Here is an 18243-nt window from a genome sequence, read left to right on the forward strand (position 1 = left end):
CTGAGGTGATATGAAGTGGAAATAAAATAATCGAATAGTGGAGACCAATAGAACGTAACGTCAAAAACTATTGTGGAAAATGTAGGTCTGGTAGCGCAACAAAACTAAATTTCAAAGTGCAATTAGTTAGTTAGCTTTTATTGGCAACAGCATATCAAATGTTTCGTTCAGGCGTCGTCTGAATAAAGTTGTAAATGATTAAGGACGAATAAAAAGTTGTTGCTAATTATTCACTTTATATTATATGCATATGTAGGTCTTCTCCTTGGAACCAGAGTTTCAGCAATGGAAGCGGTTATATGTAGCCACCAATCGTTATATTTGAAGATACTAGTAGAAATTTGGCAGTTGCTCTTTGAAAAGTTTAGTACAGTTATAAGGAATATTTAAAATTGGAAATTCATAGCAGTTTTAGTATACTTAACATCCTGTTTAAGAATACACTCAAAGGGTACCTTGCTAGATAGAAATGTTTGGGCAATAAATTACGAAATTTTCGTGCGTCTCAGACAATAACTGAGGTCACGGTCTATCGAAGGCGCACAAACCTCAACAACGGTGTTGAGAGCTTCAGAATGTCCACTTTTTCGAGTTAAGCGGGAATTCTGACTGCATAGGCTAGACAATCTGGGCCTAAGCGAAGCGAGATAATGGAATCCTGGAGAGTACTCCTATTCCTCCTGCGGCAATGTGCTTTTGTACTCTGCGAAGTCTAGTGGCAGAAGAAGTGTATCTGAAGCTGGACTGTTTTTAATAGTAATCGGAAGCCGCGTTTTTGTCATCTGGGAACCGGTTTAGTTTAAGGGGGTCATCCCGTGTGTCGGGTTGGAGAAATCGATTTTTTTTTGCATGAATTGTTTCTATATATAGTGGAGAATATGTAGGCAAAGGGATTTTCCGATATTCCGAGTCTTTCAGAAATTACAGCGTTAAACAAGTAAGGAGTTTGCAGCCGCGGCTAGAATACTCGATGAGAAAGAGCACCGAATTTTTTTTTACCTGTTAGTTTTTTACCTGAGCCTTATAAATTCGAACATAGGTATAAATATGAAAAGATGGAAAACCAATCAATTGTCTAAACTTATTTGCTGTTTGGAATAAAAAGGATAATCCAGTCTAGAGTGAGCACTGAAAGGTTTTCAAGCTATACTCAGTTATATTTTGTTGTAAGTATTGTGCTGTTTGTGTGTTCATTGATTTTTTTAAATGGATCGTACAAAGGGAGATCGCTTTAACGTTCAACGTCATGCTCGCACTAAAAAACGAGTATTTCATGGGAATCGATACTTATCAGAGAAGAAAAAGGACTTCGCATCAACATCAGCAAAGAGACTTTTAGCAAGCATGAACATGGATGTTCCAATTGCGACAAGTTTTGTATATTATATATTGGATTTTGCTGGAGTTTTCTCCGGTATTTCTGCAAATTTCTGCAAATAATAAAATATACGTAGTAGTAAAAAAGGAATGCGTAGGACATGTCGAGAAAAGAATGGGAACGCGGCTTAGAAATGCAAAGAAGAATCACAAAGGCATTGGTGGAAAAGGGACTGGAAAACTTATTGATAAGGTTATTAACAACCTTACTACATTTTTTGGGCTAGCTATTCGTCCACACGCAAATTCGATAGAAGGAATAAAGCAAGAAATTTGGGCAATTTTCTTGCATAAATGTTCTACAGACGAAAACTCGCAGCATCAAAATTGTCCAGCAGGCGAGGACAGTTGGTTCAAATGGCGCAAAGCGGAAACTAAAAGAGAACTGGATAGTTTCCACCACGAGAAAGCACCTTTGACTGAAGAAGTTCAAACAGTCATCAAACCAATATATGAAGATTTGTCACGAGATGATCTCTTGAACAGATGTTTAGGAGCAGAGACCCGGAATAACAATGAGTCGTTAAATGCATTGATCTGAACTTTCGCTCCTAAACACCTTCATTCTGGGGCCAAGGTCGTAGAAATAGCCACTTTTCTGGCTGTAATTATTTTCATTAAAGGATTCAATGGCATTCTCAAAATCCTAGTGACAATGGGATGTCAAGTTGGTCACATATGTCAGGTTTATGTCGCCCGCCGTAATGATGCGCGAATTTGGCGGTCCGAACGACGATCGACTGACCTCGCTAAAAGAGCCAGAATTGAAACCAGAGAGCAACAACCGGGCTTACAAGACTTTTCTGGAGAAACGGAGGGTGCTCTCTATAGACCAGGTATAGAAGATTAATGGTGAGTTAAAATTTTACTGTTGATAATCACATTTAAATTTTCAAATGCGTTTTTCTCGAAACTGCACCTTGAAAATCGGCTGCCACCATAGCTCAAAATCTATCCAACCAAATTCTTTGAAATTTTCACGACTTCTTTAATACATATTTCTACGGTCCGCAAACTAGGATAATTGCAATCGGATCGGTCGTTTTTTTTTATTAATAAAAGAAGCCGTAAAAAAACACCAAAATCCAAAAAATTAAGTTTAAAATAATAATAATAATAAATGAAATATTGTCCACATTAAAATGCAGTTTAGTTTTTTTTTTCATCAGATGAACACAGCGCCCTCCAGCTTTGCAGCAGAAAAACACTTTTTTTTGGAGATGGGTGCATAAATTGACACGTATTCCAAAAACTAGCTTAGATATCAAGCTAAAAAATTTATCACATATATTAGAGATATGAATAAACATATGGTGAAAAAATCACGTCTCTATCTTTATCCAGTCCTCCAAAATAATTTTTCAAAAAAAGGCAAAAAAACGGCCTTCACACGGTATGACCCCCTTAAGGCGTTATTCTGGTGTTGAACGTGGAAGGCAAGGTGTTATTTTAAAACTATTGTAAAAAATGTAAAATTATAAAAGTTGAATCGAACTAGGTTTCCTCCTTTTATTTTGCTGAAGCAGTTGTGCGATGCTGATGTTCACTCCCTCCTGCCGTCCGGTTTAACTTAACGGTTTAACACGAGACGCCTTCGAATCAATCACTGATTGTGGCGAAACGTTTTCACCCAAAAGATTACAAGACCAAAGATAGTGTAAAAGAACTAAAAACCAAAAAAAGAGGACACAGCGTTGATCGACGAGAAATGCTTCTCTTCCTTTTCATTGTATTTTGTACGCGAAAATTCTTATTTTAAATGTTCTTGCGAGAAAATAACCAAAATGATCAAAAGGCATTTTATTTTCAAATTATATTCAATCTCCTCACTTTTATCATTTCACAAATTTTAAAACACCAAATAAAATCCAAAACAAATATGTCTACATTGGCAACAGACACCAACCAAAAATTTTTCTTCTGACTCCAATTTTCTCAAACTTTCTCTTCACTATGAACGTTCACCTTCTACAACGGTTAAGACCCCAAGTCCCCAATCTGTTCTTCAACACTACCTAGGTCCTGCTGATCACCGGTCCGCCTTCCTCAGCCTCTAAGCCCAGCTAATTTTGCCCTGGTTGACGTCGACCTTGAACTTTAAATTTAAGGGGGTCATCCCGTGTGAAGGAGGTTTTTTTGGCTTTTTTTAGAAATTATTTGTGAAGAACTGGAGGAAGATGCAAATACAAATTTTTCACCATAGATTTATTGATATCTTAAGCGTGCATATTAATTTTTCCAGCCCGATCACATAGTCCGTTATTGAAATAGAGGGCAAATTATACACCCGTCTCCAAAAAAAGGTGTTTTCCTGCTGCGACGGTAGAGGGAGTTGCGATCATCTTAGAAAAAAAAGTAAACGGCATTTTAACGTACAGACTTAAATACAGTCCGCAAACTAGGATTATCAAAAAATATTAAAAACTAAATTTTTGGTGCCGTGTTAAACTTTTTTTTTGAATTTTGGTGCTTTTTTACGGCTTTTTCAATGAATAAAAAAAAGACTATTGAATGAATCGTAATTATCCTAGTTTGCGGACCATAGAAATATATTCTGAATAAGTGGTGAAAATTTCAAAGAATTTCGTTAGATAGATTTTGGGCTATGGTGGCAGCCAATTAAGTAAGTAGAATGCGATTTTTAGCCATAAAAACTTATCTGACGATTAATCTGCTATACCTAGTCCATAAACCTTAGGTTTCTTCAAGAAACACATGTACGGCCTTGGCTTCAATTCTTGCCCTTTTAGCGAAGTCATTCGAAGATCATTCGGACCGATCGACATAAATCTAGCATGTGACTTATCACGTGCTTAACACTATAATTTCCGAATGACTCCGAATATCAAAAAATTACTTTGCCCATATATTCTACACTATATTTAAATACAAAAAGTATAAAAGGGGTAACCCTGTCCGGGCTCATAGAGAGCAGAGTCCCGATCCGGAGGAATTACCCATCACTTAGTTTGGGGCAGAAAAAGATGAGCCTTCCGAGTTTATCAAGGACGAGCACAAGGTGCACCAAGCCATAAAGAATTTGGTGAGGGCTATTAGGGTCCTTAATCATAGATCACAGATAGAGGAAAATAACACTAAGGGTACGCAGATTCTGCTGTGCCAACAGTGATACAAGCGACCCAAGTGACGCCTAACCGTACTGCCACGCTGAGATACTCAGAAAGGTGAAAGCTGATCCCGACCTAAACGATCTGAGCGAAAATGTGAGTAGAATCTGAAGAACCCAGAAAGGGGAACTGTTCGAGCTGAAGATGGCGTAGGCGTAGGCGTAGGCAAAACTGTTGCCTTTCGCACTAAAGTGAAAAACTCACTTGGGGAGAATGCCGCAGCGTTTGCCCAAAAACATGGGATCTACATACAATGTAAGGATTTCGATGACGTGACTTCGAAAGCAGAAATTTGTACTGCCCTAAAGGAGCAATTCAAGTTGGAAGAACTTACCGAGGAGTCTGTTGTGGGTTTATGAAAAGCCTATGGCGGTACTTAAGCGGCCACAATACGAGTATCAGCGGAGGTAGCGCAGAAGTTGTTAGCGCCTGGAAAGGTTTGGATTGGATGAGTTGTCTGCCATTTAAAAGAACAAACTCCACTAAAGAGGTGCTTTAACTGCCTCATGTTTGGCCACTTCGCGAAAGAAAGTAGCATTGATCGATCCGATCGATGCGCCCGCTGCATTGAGAAATTGCCATCATAAGTGAACCGTATAGAAACTGTCACGGTGGCATATTAGTCAAAGATTCGACTGGTGGAGCGATATGGACCTGTGGTCGACAGGCCGTACAATGTACTGCAAGTCAGGCAGCCAGTGGCTTTGTATGGGTGAAAATAAGTGGTGTTTATTTATACAGCTACTACGCCCTATCAAGTTTGATACTGTCTGAATTCGAGGAAATGCTTGATAATTTCGTTCTCGACGCAAGGGGACGAAATCCAAAGGTGATTGCTGGTGATTTCAATGCTTGGGCCCTAGAGTGGGGCAGCAGCGAATCAAACGCAAGGGGGCGTAGTTTATTATAATCTTTTGCCCAGATGGGCATAGTTTTGGCTAACGAAGGTGCCTTTCAGAAAGGGGGGTCAGGTTCGGTTGTAGACCTCACTTTTGTCAGCCCTGCGCTGGCGCGCGATGTGGCCTAGTGCGTCAGCGAACGCTACACCCACGGCGATCACCAGGCAATATTTTTCGAGATATGTGTCGAGCCACGGGGCAAAGAGCTGTCATGCTCGAAACCGAAAAAGATTTCAGGCTGGTCTGCAAAATATTTGGATGAGGAGACCTTCATAGAGGTGTGGTTAGATTAACCTGATAAAGCAGGCGCCTCTATGGAAAGAGCCTTCCATCTGGCTTAATGCATCGTCAAAGTATGTGACGTGTCCATGCCGAGGAGGTGCGCATTCCCCAGTAGGAGACGAAATTACTGGTGGAATGATGAACTGACCGGCCTTCGATCAGCCTGCCACCAAGCGGCTCAGTGGGCGGTAGGTAGAGTCGATCTGGGGCAAAAAGAGTGCGCCTATAAGGCAGCCTGCAAAACCTTCAAGCTCTCTCTCCAGCGAAACAAGAGGAAATGCTTTAAGGACCTCTGCTCAGAAGCGGACGTAAACCCGTGGGGGAGTGCTTACAGAATCGTGAATGGACGATTCAGAGGCCGTTCATCTCCGCAGATCACGTGTCCCACCCTCTTGCTGAAAATCATTCAGGGGTTATTTCTTCAGCAAGAGGAGAGCACTGACACATTCCAACCACTTCGGAATGTGACGGCAGTTGCGCCAGTCACCAGAGACGAGCTGCTGGAGAGCTGCGGTAGAATAGGAGACAATAAGGCGCCGGGCCTGGACGGAGTACCGAATAAGGCCTTTAAGTTTGCCGTGAAATCCAGGCGGACATGTTCGCCGAGTTGTTCGAAGCGTGCATGTCCGAGGGAATATTTCCAGCGGCATGGAAGCGGCAGAAGTTGGCACTTCTGCCTAAGCCTGGGAAACCTCCAGGTGAACCATCCCCATATTGACCCATGTGTCTTTTGGACACTGTGGGGTAAATGTTAGAGCGGGTAATCTATAATAGATTACTCCCGGTTGGTGAGAGCCAAGGCGGTCTTTCAGATCGGCAGTATGGGTTCTTTAAAGCCAGATCAACCATTGATGCCATCAAATGGTTACTGGCTTGGCCGGAGATGCAATCCATGGAAAGGGTGGTACACCAGCAAATATTGCGCTTTAAATTGGAGACCTCACCCGATTGTCCAAATTGCGATGGAGTGCCAGAGGACCTAGAGCATGTATTCTTCCACTGTCCGAGATTTGTGGAAGAAAGGAGGAGGAGACTCTAGGAGAGGTGCTGGTACCAGAAAATCTGGTGCTGAAAATGGTAGCACAACATGAGATTTGGGATGCGGTCAACTGTATGATCGCATCTATCCAAAATAAACTGCGAAAGGCAGTGAGAGAGGAGAGCTGACTTCGTTCCGTGGTGTGATACTTTAGAGTGGATCCGCAGGGCAGGGAGGGAGTCGGGGGTGGTTTCAGTGGGTAAAAATTTCACACACTGGTGTGTCTAGACTAGCGTCTTTTGAAGGTTTCCACCTCCTTAAAAAGAAAAGACAGAAAGTGAATGTTGAATGAATGTTGTTTAATAAAAGTGAAAGCCGGGATATTGGGGAATTAGAAGGAGTGCATGAAATGTGCTAAAAAAGAGGAAATGCTACATAATAGCAAATGCACTCTCTCATAGATTGTTACTGAACAAGTGGGGTGCAGCGTGTCAGTCACACCTATGGGTCAAGGTACACGGTTTCGTGAAATGCGCTTCAGTTTCCCCATGGAGTTCCTGAGATGCCACACAACAATGGAACTGCTGTTCCTCCTTAATGTGTAAGTTATCCACTTTTATCAGGCCAATCCATTGCGGGTTATGCCATAAATGGACGAGTCAGTTGTGCTAGATTTACATGGAACAGTGGAGGAAGACAGCAGGTTGCCCAGAAAATCGGGGAGAGAACTGAAACATATTGCCACAAACGGACGTCGGTGATTAGTTGGTTTTTTTTCTTTTCATACCCCAGGTGGTGGATTAGAAAGTTCTGTTATAGTGTCACTGTTGTAGAATGATAAGAAGACATATTTTAGCGCATACTTCTTGACTAAAATGCAAAGATAGAAAAGCATTGGCAGTAATTTCGATATCGGCAATAATATCAATGGTGGAAGTTAGTAATGTGACATGAATATAAACAATGTTATTGCGAACAATACTGGAAAGTTTGATGAAAGTACTTCTATTGCTGATAAAGTCAGGGTAGATTAAAGTTTATGTTACATATCAGCTTACTGAACCCTAAATTTCGACAAACAGAATATATTGTCTGTATGTATAAACTCATATATCATATAATATCAGTACGACAATAAAGCGAACAGCCTCAACAACTAAAAGTAAAAGGAGCTGTTTGGGAATATCTTTATTTTTTTGTTGGCAAATCGGTTTCAACTTCAACTTCAACTTCTCCAGCTATTATTTAGGATGAGCATAATCATTATGTTTTCGCCATGTGTATTTTTGAGTTTGGAAATACATAAGGAAATGTTCAGAAGTTTTAGTTTGTGCACCTTACATATCTTTGAAACTGAACGTCCCTTCTCCCCATCTATTGTGACTGATTGTCAAAAAGTGGCGTGGGTATATCTCGGAATATAATTAGACATTTACCCCTCTAAAAGGAAATGATCCAAAAATTTACTAGGGGCTAGATTTTATATAGAGTTTCTGAGAATGTCCTTCAGAGAATTGGACTGTTCATCTCAGCTACTAGGTGTCATCCAATAGAACATGTTTATTCATGGGCGCTTGGTACACTACTGATTCTAATGCCTTGCATATGGGTTAGTAAAGTAAAGAACCTCCATTGAAGACACAGACTGTTACATAAGCTGCAATCTCAACGATGACAGAGGTTTCATTCACTCAAGTACTTTGGTGAGATTTCGAACTCTCATTGTTGTTCTGCGTAAAACCTCCGACACATCGCTCTGGGAGGGCACCTTAGCTCAAATCTTTATAGATAGGATTGATGGCATCCAATGAATCTTTGGGAGGAGCACTTCACGTGTGTTTGAACGAATCAATGCATTATCAGCTGTAGTTATTCGAACCACGAGTCCACAATAAGCCATGTATGAGAGGTGGTTGCTTAAACCTTTGTGGCTTCCTTAGTTTCGCTCCGATTTATCTCAAATTTTTTCTGAATATTCTTGAACGGTTCTCCATTCTCCAGAAAATCGAATAAAAAATACAAAAAAGTTTTAAAACGTTGCGTCGCTTCATGAAGCACTCTAGGATCAAAGGGAACAGGAGTTACAAAACTACTTGCGAGGCTTGTCGCATATTACATCAACTATCTTTTTCCAGCGAAATGCTTTTAAAAAGATGTCCAATGCGAATCACCACTAAGATCGGCAGATAATGATTGAGCAAGAGGTGATGCATTTCCAAAACACCTGGAAGAGGTATTTCGAACCCCATTTAAAGTAGTTTTAAGTAAACGTCCAAAAGTACTGGGCAAAAAAACCCGATCAGTAAGAAAATCTGATTTTTGAGAAAATTATCGAGCTGATAAAAAAAGTAAATATGAGGGATTTTGTGTATTGATATTTTGCTCTAAAAATAGTTGCTAGAGAAAAAAACTATGTAAAATTTTTCAGGAGGAAATTTTATTCAAAATTAGTCTACTTAACGTAAAATAGGTAGATTTGGTTTATGTTTCATATCAATCACAAAACTCGCCGTATCCTAATAATTTTTTTTGTTTACTTAATAACTAAACAATAAACTCATAAATGTTTATTTAGTATTTTGCTGAACCTCCTTTTTTCTTTCGAATATGCAGGTCAACTTCAAGCCACCATCAAATAATTGTACCATTCTGGAATGTTGTTAGTACCTCTCTTTTATTGCAAATAATTACAACTCTTTTCCCGCAGCAGGAGCAGGACGAAAGAGAACCCCAACTGGCAGCTCAGCAGGACGTCTTCTCGATCCCTGATGTTACCGAGGAGGAACTTTGGGAAATCTGCAGAAGTATTGGGGACAGCAAGGCTCCGGGATTGGACGGAATTCCGAACGGGGCTCTGAAGGTGGCGGTCAAGGCCAGACCAAGGTGGTTCGCAAGCGCATTCGAATCGTGCATGGCGGAAGGAGTGTTTCCCGCCCAGTAGAAGAGGCAGAAGCTGGTCTTGCTACCGAAGCCCCGAAAACCACCCGGCGTGCCCTTTTCATATCGCCCTATTTGTCTCTTAGACATCATGGGGAAGATGTTGGAGAGGGTGATATACAACAGGCTGCTCCCGTTCATCGAGCTTGCGGGTGGTCTTTCGGAGCGGCAATATGGGTTTCGGCGAGCCCGTTCTACGGTCGATGCAGTAGCAAAGGTCGTGGAATTGGCTCGAAATGCAATGACCATGGGCAAATGCTGTGCTCTAGTGACGCTGGACGTCAAAAATGCTTTTAACTCAGCCAACTGGGGCGGGATTAAGGGCGCTTTGGCCAAACTGGGTGTTCCTAGCTACTTGGCTCGGCTCATCAAAAGTTACTTTTCGGACAGACTTCTCTGGTACGAGACGGACGACGGGCCGAAGGAGTACATTGTGACAGCAGGTGTGCCTCAAGGTTCTGTATTGGGACCACTGCTGTGGAACATAATGTACGACGGAGTGCTTGGCCTTCGCGTGCAAAGCATCCCGAGGACGTGGAGCTTTATGCAAATGAAGCCATTCATACCATCAAGTCATGGTTACGAATGGTCAAGCTGAGCCTGGCGGACGAAAAGACGAAGGCGGTCCTCATTACCAACCGTAGGAAGAACAACACGGTTACCATCCAGGTTGGTAATCGTGAGGTCGTCAGTCGGTTGTCAAATACCTGGGGGTGATGATCGATGCCAATCTGAGTTTCAAGCGACACTTGGATTATGCGCGAGAGAAGGCAGCAAATGCCAGCTCATCCTTTGCAAGGATGATGTCTAACGTGGGAGGGCCGAAGTATAGTCGCAGGCTACTCATCGCGGGAGTGGTGAGGTCGATCCTGCTATACGCGGCCCCTGTCTGCGCGGGAGCGTTGAACCACGCTGTCAAACGGAGGAAGATATGTTCGGCATACCGGCCAATTGCGCTAAGGGTGTATAGCGCATTTAGGACGGCGTCGACGGAGGCAGTGTGTGTTATCGCAGGAATGATCCCTATAGATCTTCTAGCGAGCGAGGCACACTGGCTCTACGAAAAACGGAAGGCAAATCCGGCCGAGGTGAATGCGGATTTGCGAAAAGCCATCAGGAGAGAGTTGTGTGGCAAGTGGCAACAACGATGGGATAACTCCGACAAGGACAGGTGGACCCATGCATTGATCCCGTGTATGGAGAAATGGGTCAACCGAAAGCACGGAGAATTGAATTACCACCTGACACAGTTCTCTGTCCCCCCCCACAGAGTGGGGGTGGTTTTAGTGGGTGCGAATCCCACACACTGCTGCAACCTGGCGCAGCAGCGTCTTTCTAAGATTTCCACCTCCATCCATAAAAAAAAAGTATGATACTTCTCTTTTGTGTATAAATCTATAATCTATATATAATATAATATGTGTTCGCTCATGGTCAGTAGAAACCCAATTGACCTTACTACAGGCCTTCTGTCCGAACAATATGCCGCCGATGACGATGCGGTAAAAGCTGCGGAAATCTATAAGCTCTCTTGTTAGGTTCACCAGGAGCCTAAACAGAGCAGCAGAACAGCGTAGCAATAGTAGTAGCGTTACCTTTTTCAAAGGCCTGTCTTTTCTTCGTTCAATAAAGGATGTTTCATATTTTAAAGTAAACAATTTCACAAAACCTTATTAGAATCGAGTCGATGTCTGTCTCTCCGTCTGTCTGTCTGTTTGTCACACCCGATTTATTCGGAAATGGCTAGGCCGATTATCACGAAAATTGGTAAGAGCATGTGATATGTTGTTCCCTTTACATGCAGGAAGTGGCGCCATTTTGTGTTGAGGTTAATGGCGGCTGCCCCCCATGGGATGCAACAATTTTTTTGATAAAATGTGGCCATGTGTGGTATCAAATGAAAGGTCTCAATTAGTACTTTTCGAAACTGGTTCCTAATATGGAAACATAGGAGTGAGGGCTCAAAATATGACCATCAAAAAGTGTAACAGGTCTCATTCTCAGAACCTATCCAACCGAAAAATTTGAAAAAAATCACAATGGTGCATCTCTACGAAATCTAGGCCTCAAAATATATTCGGATCCGATCTCTGCATAAATAATAATAGTTTACTAGCATATTATAGAAATTTAGCCGGAAACCCCTCTTAAGTTGATGCTAGAACTACAAAATTTGGATTTGTATAAATGCTGACCACATTGCCTCCTACAGTGTGCTGTAGTGTACCGTTACGGTCTTGAATGAAGTGCTCTAACACACTTCAAGGCCCTGATCCAATATGGATTGTTGTGCCAACGATTATTATTATTATAAAGGATAACATAAGGCACAATTTGGTCAAGTTAGAAGAAAATCCATCTATTATTAACAAAGTCATAGCGAGTGAAACTTTGCCATTTGCTGTGAATTTCGTGCATTCTACAACGTGTATGACGTCATCATCCCATATCAATTCGTCAATACTACAGCAAAGCCAGCTGATATGGATGGGGGTCACAAGGAAACATTTTATTTTAAGTTTCTGTCTCATTTGTATATCAATATCAATTACTCCAGACAGACATGCGTGTATGCAGGTATATGTTTGTGCATTAAACAAGCGGTTTTCAATATACCTACTATATGTGCACATATGTACAGTTTTGTGCATGAATTAAACCTGAAATATAGGTACAATCAATTTATATACGTGCATGGATATGTACAGTATTCGGTAATAGGCAGTTTGTTTGGTTAGGGTGAGAATAATAACTATGTCTGTAATATGTACGCATATCTTGTAGTTTCGAAAAAAAGGGAATATGTTGGATTTGTAGCTATATGCGGATAGAAAAATGTGCTTTGAAGTTTCTTACATAAGGTGAACACAAACCTTTATACCCGAAGCGCGAGCTTCCGGTATTCCGACTTGTTTGTTTATGGATTGAGCGATCCTAAGTCCACATTAACTTGATGTCGGACCGGACCAAATGGAAAACGAGTTGATCCGCCCCTGTTTAGTTAACAACTCTCCAAGTGCAAGTTGCACGGAGCCAATTTGTGACTTTTTAAGGTTTTGTGTAAACACAAAACCTTATTAGAATCGATTCGATGTCTGTCTGTCCGTCTGTCTGTCTTTTTTTTTTTTTTTTTTTTGTTGAGGAGGTGGAAATCTTCAAAAAGACACTGGTCTGGACACACCAGCGTGTGGGATTTTTACCCACTAAAACCACCCCCGACTCCCTCCCTGCCCCGCGGAACCACCATAAGGTATTACATCACGGGGCGGAGTCAGCTCACTCTAGCTTTGTCACCTTTCTTCTATACGCGGCGCACGTGACCGCGTTTTTCTCCTCTGCTCTGCTTTTCGCAGTTTATTTTGGATAGATGCGATCATGGAGTTTACCGCATCCCAATTCTCTTGATGTGCTAGCATTTTCGGCACCAGATTTTCTGGTACCAGCACCTCCCCTAGAGTCTCCTCTAGATTCCTCCTTTCTTCCACAAATCTCGGACAGTGGAAGAATACATGCTCTGGGTCCTCTGGGACTCCATTGCAATTTGGACAATCGGGTGAGGTCTCCAATTTAAACCTGTGAAGGTATTGGAGATATCCTCCGTGCCCCGTGAGAAACTGGGTGAGATTATAATTAATCTCACCGTGTCGTCTCTCCAACCACTCCTTGATGGCAGGAATGAGCCTGTGCGTCCACCGGCCCTTTCCCGAGCGTTCCCACCGCTCTTGCCATCTATTTATGGATCTCTCCCTTTCAGTCTTCCTCGTCCGCGATGAGGAAGAGGTTGGCTTTGCATTGTATATGTTCGCCATCTCATCTGCCAAGATGTCAATCGGCATCATTCCAGAGATGACGAATGCTGCATCATCTGAGACAGTCCTGAAGGCAGAGCATACCCTCAGGGCTGTCCTCCTGTAGACTGAACTCAGTTTGGTAGCGTTCCCTGACATCCACAACGCCTCCCTCCAAACTGGGGTCGCATAGAGCATGATCGAGGTCACCACCCTGGCTATAAGCAACCTAGAGGTATGCCGTGGCCCTCCAATGTTCGGCATCATTCTTGCCAGGGCCATACTTGCAGTGGATGATTTGTCGCAAACATACCGCACATGTTGCTTATAGCTAAGCTTCCTGTCTATCACCACTCCCAAGTATTTGATGGTCGGCTTGGAAGTGACGACATGATTCCCGATTCTAATACAGGCGTAATCTCTCTTCCGGCGCTTAGTGATGAGGACCGCTTCCGTTTTTTCCTCCGCAAGTGTCAGACCAGAGCTCTTTAGCCAACTTTTAACAGCACCGATTGCCTCACTTGAGTATAACTCAGCATCTTCAAGATGCTTTGCGACAACAACCAGCGCTATGTCGTCAGCGTAACCCACCACTGTGGCTTTCCCCGGAAGGGGAAGATTAAATACATCGTTGTACATGATGTTCCACAGTAGTGGGCCCAATACGGAGCCCTGCGGGACACCCGCGGAAACAACGTACTCCTGCGGTCCGTCATCGGTGTCATACCAGAGCCTCCTTTCAGTTAAATAACTATCGACGATAGCAGCGAGATAGGCGGGAATACCAACCTTCGCTAAAGATTTCCGTATTAGATTCCAATTGGCCGAATTGAATGCATTTTTCACATCCAGGGTTACTACCACGCAATATTTGCTGGTACTACCCTTTCCGTGAATTGCATCTTCGGCCAAGCCAGTAACCAATTTGATTGCATCAATGGTTGATCTGGCTTTACGGAACCCATACTGCCGATCCGAAAGGCCACTTTGGCTCTCAACAACCGGGAGTAATCTATTGTAGATTACCCGCTCTAGCATTTTCCCCACCGTGTCCAGGAGACATATGGGTCGATATGACGACGGTTCACCTGGAGGTTTACCTGGTTTAGGCAGAAGTACCAACTTCTGCCGCTTCCATGCCATTGGAAATATCCCCTCGGACATGCACGCTTCGAACATCTCAGCGAACATGTCCGGTCTGGATTTCACGGCAAGCTTAAGGGCCTTATTCGGTACTCCGTCCAGACCCGGCGCTTTGTTGTCTCCTATTCTACCGCAGATATCCAACAGCTCGTCTCTGGTGACTGGCGGAATTGCCGCCACATTCAGAGGTGGTTGGAATGTGTCGGTGCTCTCCTCTTGCTGGGGGAATAACCCCTGGATGATTTTTAGCAAGAGGGTGGGGCACGTGATCTGCGGAGATGAACGGCCTCTGAATCGTCCCATCACGATTCTGTAGGCATTCCCCCACGGGTTTATGTTCGCTTCTGAGCAGAGCTCCTTAAAGCACTCCCTCTTGCTTCGCTGGATGGCGAGCTTGAGGCTTTTGCGGGCTGCCTTATAGGCGCGCTCCTTTTGTCCCTGTTCGACTCTACCTACCGCCCTCTGAGCCACTCTTCTGGCTCGGTGGCAGGCTGATCGAAGGCCGGTCAGTTCATCATTCCACCAGTAGTTTGGTCTTCTACTGGGGAATGAACACCTTCTAGGCATGGACGCGTCACACGCTTTGGCAATGCATTGAGCCAGATGGACGGCTCTTTCCGTAGAGGTGCCTGCTTTATCAGGCTGATCTAACCACACCTCTATGAAGGTCTCCTCATCCAAAGATTTTGCAGACCAGCCTGAAATCTTTCTCGGTTTCGGGCATGATAGCTCTTTGGCCTGTGGCTCGACACATGTCTCAAAGAAGATTGCCTGGTGATCGCTGTGGGTGTAGCGTTCACTGACGCACCAGGACATACCACGCGCCAGCGAAGGGCTGACAAAGGTCAGGTCTACAACCGAGCCTGACCCCCCTTTCTGGAAGGTGTTTACAGCACCTTCGTTGGCCAGAACCATGTCCATCTGCGCAAAAGCTTCTAATAAACTGCGCCCCCTAGCATTTGATTCCCTACTACCCCACTCTAGGGCCCAAGCATTGAAATCACCAGCAATCACCTTTGGACTACGTCCCCTCGCGTCGAGAACAAGATTATCAAGCATTTGCTCGAATTCAGACAGTGTCAAACTTGGCGGGGCGTAGCAGCTGTATACATATACACCACTTATTTTCGCCCACACGAAGCCACTGCCTGCTTGACTTGCAGTACATTGTATGGCCTGTCGACCGCAAGCCCATATCGCCGCTCCCCCAGTCGAATCTTTGACCCATATGCCACCGTGACGGTGTCTATACGGTTCGCTTATGATGGCGATTTCCATCTCAGATTCGAACGTAGCCTGCTCAAGTAAATCCTGAGCGACCCTGCAATGATTGAGGTTTATTTGGATAAACCTCATTTTCTCATTGCAGTGAGCGCCTTCCTAAATTCCGGACATTTACCACTTCCGGCAATATGCCGGTTATCTTGTCCCTCTTTTACTTCGCACAATAGGCATTTGGGGTCCCTATTGCACTCTCTGGCAATATGACCTTTCTCCCCACACCTTCTGCATCGATCGGATCGATCAATGCTGCTGGTGCATGCCTTCGCGAAGTGCCCAAACATAAGGCATTTAAAGCACCTCTTCAGTGAAATTTGTTCCCTTAAACGGCAAACAACCCATCCAATCCGAACCCTTCCGGCAGCCAACAACATCTGTGCCGCCTCCGCTGGTACTCGTATTGTGGCCGTTTGAGTACCACCATAGGCTTTTCGCAAGCCCACAACTGACTCCTCGGTGAATTCTTTCAACTTGAATTGCTCCTTCAGAGCAGTACAAATTTCTTCTTTCGATGTTACCTCATCGAGATCCTTGCACTGAATATAGATCTCATGTTTTTGGGCACGCACTGCGGCATTCTCCCCAAGTGAGTTTTTCACTTGAGTGCGAAAGTCATCAGTTTTGCCCACGCTGGATCTTTTCAGCTCGAACATGAGATCCCCTTTCTGGGTTCTTCGGATTCGGTTTACATTTCCGCTCAGATCTTTCAGGTCGGGATCCGCTTTGACCTTTTTGAGTATCTCCGCGTAGGACAGATTGCCCTTACTGGAGATAACAATTACATCTGGACGAGTTCGCACTTTTGCTTTTCGTTCCGCTTTTTTGTTGGTAACTTTAGTCCATCCATCGTTTTCGCTGGTCTTGGGCTTCGCAACGCTGGTCGAGTTTCCTAGATTCGCTGTACTGTTTCCTCCTTCTGGCCTGTTGGTGTTGGTTTTCAGGATGTCCTGTCCTCCTTTTTTTCTCTTAGGCGCCTGCTGATTATTTACAGGATCCCCCTCTTTTTCACGTACTCGCTTATTTCGCTGGAATTGGATGGTAGTACGGTTAGGCGTCACTTGGGTCGCTTGTGATACTGTTGGCACAGCGGGGTTCGGCGTGTCCTTATTATTCTTTTCCTCCTGTGATCTATTGTAGAGCACTCTAATAGCCCTCACCATATTCTTTATGGCTTGGTGCACGTTGTGCTTGTCCTTGATAAACTCGGACAGCTCAACTATTTTTGCCCCAAGTTGGGTGAAGGGTAATTCCTCCAGATCAGGACTCTGTTCCCTATGAGTCCCGGCAGGGTTACCCCTTTTACACGGTCCTTCACTTTTGGCGTTTGTTGACCTTGCCTGTACTTTGTCCTTCATCGTCTTTGGCATTGGTGGAGATCTCAAAGTTGATGAGCTTCTTTTGAATGGATCCTTATCTTGTTCCTGGAGCACCTCTTGCTGTCGCGCATCTTGAACATATGCGGTGGGTGTTGTTACAGTTTTTGTCGTCCAACGATCCATCTTCAGTTCATCCTTGGTTGTTCTTGCTACTGGTGTTCTCGGTAAGGTCGTACTTCGCTTGAACACTTCCTTCTCCAGATCCAAATTACTTGTAACATTATATGCCAAGGTGGCCAAGTTGTCCACCACCGAGGCACTGCGGTCGAGGGATATCGACGACCGGGAGCCCGCTTGCTCACTCCCAAAAGCCGCCGGTACTGGGGTTCCGAGCCCCTGCACCGTAAGTTTACTCCTTCTCTCGTCTTCCATGGTGGTTTTATGTTCTGGGTATCCTTCCCATAGCCATTTTGGTCCGCGCACCAGAGATGAGCAAACACTAGCCCATGCACAGTCAGAAAAGAAAAGTGCATGAACACATATTTACACATCAATAGGTATGCCCCTATCCCCCACCTGGGGTCGCGCCTGATGGGAGATCTGGCCACTCCTCACAGGTCCGTCTGTCTGTCTGTCTGTCTGTCTGTCTGTCTGTCTGTCCGTCTGTCTGTCTGTCTGTCTGTCACAGCCGATTTATTCGGAAACCGATGGACCGATTGTCACGAAAATTAGTAGGAGTATGTGATCTACCGTTCCCTTTACATGCAGCAACTGACGCCATTTTGTGTTAAGTTTAAGGGGGGCTCCCCATACATGTGAAAAGAGGGTGCAAAATTTTTTTTCATAAAATGCGGCCATGTGGGGTATCAAATGAAAGGTCTCAATTAGTACTTTTTGAAACTGGTTCAATATTTGATATTGGGTGAAACATAGTGGAGTGAGGGCTCAAAATATGACCATCAAAAAGTGTAACAGGTCTCGTTCTCAGAACTTATCCAACCGAAAAATCTGAAAAAAATCGCAGTAGTGCATCTCTACGAAATCTAGGCTTCAAAATATATCCGGTTCCGATATCTGCACAAATAAAGTTAATAATAGTATATTTCCACATTT

Source organism: Hermetia illucens, chromosome 4 (genome assembly GCF_905115235.1).
Source record: "Hermetia illucens chromosome 4, iHerIll2.2.curated.20191125, whole genome shotgun sequence".
In the NCBI taxonomy this organism is placed as follows: domain Eukaryota; kingdom Metazoa; phylum Arthropoda; class Insecta; order Diptera; family Stratiomyidae; genus Hermetia; species Hermetia illucens.